The sequence below is a fragment of the Tenrec ecaudatus genome, chromosome 6 (genome assembly GCF_050624435.1).
Source record: "Tenrec ecaudatus isolate mTenEca1 chromosome 6, mTenEca1.hap1, whole genome shotgun sequence".
Taxonomy (NCBI): domain Eukaryota; kingdom Metazoa; phylum Chordata; class Mammalia; order Afrosoricida; family Tenrecidae; genus Tenrec; species Tenrec ecaudatus.
In genome coordinates this window covers 118,279,376-118,283,088 of record NC_134535.1, presented here as the reverse complement: position 1 = coordinate 118,283,088, position 3,713 = coordinate 118,279,376, and positions in this window count along the sequence as shown.

The window sequence follows — 3,713 nt, the reverse complement described above, 5'->3', positions numbered from 1 at the left end:
TACATTGTGCAGGAAGCCGTGGGAGATACCGGTAGAGTGTTTCTACTGCTGGGATAGTAGAGCATGGCGAAGGGTCTGGACCACCAAGCCCCTTCTAGTGTCTTGGGCTACGTGTAATCAGCCAGTGAAGGAGAGTTCAATTTTAAATACTGAAAAGACAGCTTCCAAGTCACTCAAAATGCTCTCCTTTACAGCCTGTATCTTATGCCAAGCCACTGCATCCTCCACAAGTACTCTTCTGTAAACCCCAGCTCCACCCAGCAATAGCAATTGTGTTGTGGTACAGAGGAAACGCGAAAACAAGGGAGTCAATGCATGTGTGTTTTACACTAATCTTTAACGTGCTGTGTGATCCTGGATTGGTTGCTTTACTTCGCTGAGCCTTCAACTTCCTCATTTCGGAAACAAGTGATAACAAGCACCTTGACAGGATTACTATGAAGATTGACTCGTATGACAAATGTCTGGTGAATATTTTCCATGTGCCAGGGAATGTGTTAGGCGATAGACCCAACACTGAATAGGATCCAATCTACAAGGAACTTTCAGTCTAGTGCTCCAGACAGACAGCTGCATGGAAAGGCAGAGTACAATGTGATCAGAGCTATCACAGAGCATACCCAGGACTCCCACGGAGGCCACTTCATCCTGCCTGAAACACAGAAGAGTTATAAGCTAAGTACTAACAGATGAACAGAAAGGCTTGTGAATATAGTAGCTGGGAATTACAAAAATAATAAAATGCTAATTGGAGAAGCTTTATGATTTAGCGAAGAAAGCAATGACCTAGCTGCTTAAAAATTTAGAATTAAATATTGTCTCTGATGCTTACTCATCTTGGGGGGGGGGGGCGTGACCAGAGGCAATAACTTAAGTTTATCTAGACCTCATTTTCTTCATTGTCAAATGGGGATTATTATGTCACTTCACAGAGCTGTTATGAATATTAAACAATTTACTTGAAAGCATTGGAAAATAGTGGGTGTGTGATACTTATTCATTGAATGTGAATACACTGTGTTTAGAGGGAGATAAGGAACCTTTTTTACCTGGAATAACTTAAAAAGGAGTGGAAGAATTCCTACTCCCCCACGCCCCATAACAATTGCCAACGCCTTAAATATAGATGGTCTTAATACTAAACCTGTAAATATATGCATGTAGATCTGTTGCCCCACACTCATATAAATATATTCACATATGTACATTCCAGTCTTTAGACCTCTATAAATACCCTTTGTCACCAAGTTCTTTCCTCTATTTCCTTTTACTTTCCTCTTGTCCCACTCTCATGCTCAGCCTTCATTTGGGTTTCAGTAATTTCTCTCGGTTACATTGCCCTTGCTGAATCCCTACCAGGCCTCTCACACCCTCCTTGCCACATATTTTGGATCGATAGTTGCTCCGCTGTCCCTGGGTTGGTCAGCACCACCTCCTTACGCCCGCCTTTCCCTGTCCCGTGTCCCCTGTAACCATTGGTCCCATTGTTTGGGCCTTCACTCAAGCACTTAATCAATGCAAGAACACGTCATTCTATTAAATTGACATTCTAGGATACACACCTTCACAACACGCTTGCTGAAGAAAAATGTGTGCATAAGCAAATGTGGTGCAAACAGCTGACAGTGCCCGGCTATCAAAAGATTTAGCGTCTGGGGTCTTAAAGGCTTGAAGATAAACAAGTGGCCATCTAGCTGAAAAGCATCAAAGCCTACATGGAAGAAACACACCAGCCTGTCTGACCATGAGGTGTAGAAGGAATCAGTTATCAGACATCAAAGAACTAAAATTCATTGCAGTGGGTGCCCACCTTCCTGATACGAGCAATGAAGACAAACGTGTGCATAAGCACATGTGGTGAAGAAAGCTGATGGTGCCCAGCTATCCAAAGATATAGCATCTGGGGTCTTAATGGCTTGAAGATAAACAAGGGGCCATCTAGATCAGAAGCAGCAAATCCTACATGGAAGAAGAAACACAGGCTGTGTGACCACGAGCTGTCGAAGGGATCAGGTATCAAGCAACAAAGAACAAAAAAAATCATATCATTGTAAATGTGGTGAGTGCAGAGTAGAGACTCAAAGCCCATTGGTAGGCAACTGGACACCCCTTTACTGAAGGGTTGGTGGGAGGAGATGAGCCAGTCAGGGTGTAGGGTAGCAATGATGAAACATGACTTTCCTCTAGTTCTTACATGCTTCCTCCCCGCACAATCATGATCCCAATTCTACCTTACAAATCTGGCTAGTCCAGAGGATTTACATTGGTGCAGATAGCAATGGGAAACACAGGGAATCCAGGACAGATGATTCCTTCAGGACCAGTGGTGAGAGTGGCAATGCCTGGAGGGTGGAGGGAATGTGGGGTGGAAAGGGGGAACCAATTATAAGAATCTACCTATAGCCTCCTCCCTGGGGGATGGACAGCAGAGAAGAAGGCAGGGGGAGACATCAGACAGTGTAACATATGACAAAATAATAACGATCTGTGAATTATGGAGGGTTCATGAGGGAGGGGGGAGTGGGGAGGGAGGTGGAAATGGGCGGCTGATATTAAGGGCTCAAGTAGAAGGCAAATGTTTTGAGAATGATGATGGCAACAAATGTGCAAATGTGCTTGACACAATGGATGGCTTGTGATAAGAATTGTACGAGCCCCCAATAAAATGATAAAAAAAGAACAAAAATAGATTGTCTTAAAAAGTTAGTGTATAATTAACAAGCTAATACCTAACATGAACAACAGTAAGAACAGATTTTAAATCTTTGGACCAAACATCTATGCCCTCTTGCCCATCACTCAATGGCCATCAAATATTCCACAAAGAAATATCACAGCATCAAGTACATCAAACTATCATTTCTTGTATTTTGAACTCACATCTTCACTCACTAACAGCAATTCCCCCTGAGTGGTGTCTAGGAAAGACAGAAATCAAGCCTTACTATGTTGCCAATAAAAATGGCTTTTCTTGTTAGCACTAATGACATAAGGATTGGGAACACATGTGTCTACCACTCGGCAGAATGTCTATCCTACGGTATTAGCCACCCATTGAATTAGTTCCCACCCTGATTTGTGGGGATCCTATGCACAATGGAAGAAAGCAATGCTCAGTCCTGCACCGCCTCATGAATGGGTGCAGGTTAGACTGTTGTGATCCATAGGACTTCATTGGCTAATTTTGATTTGAAGATCACCAGGCCTTCCTCCCGAATTCATTTTGGCTTGGAAGTCCACCAAAATCTGTTCAGCATCGTAGCAACGCACAAGGGGTAACTACATGTGGTACACTGAGCAGGCATTGAACTGTGTCTCCTACTTGGAAGGCAACATGTCTACACTGAGCAACCATAGCCCTCATCTGGCACACAGTAGGTGGTCAATAAGCATTCCTTGATGACATAAATTAATAAACACAAATACCTAAGAATACCAATAGTCTGCTCTCCACTGTCCGTCTCCATTGATCAGTCAATGAAAGCACCGTACCAAGATGTCCTTCATTCCCAGAAGTTACAACATGAGAAAGCCTGTCACATTTAAAGAAGTTCTCAACTCTAAAGCCTCACCTTCTTACTCTGCTGCAAATCAACACTATTTCCAATTTCTTGATATTTCATAAGGACTACTGGTATATCACAGCTGTAGTTGACACTTGCTTATGTCTTTTGGTCTTTGTGCACACGAATGCATAAAGTAATGCCCAAACA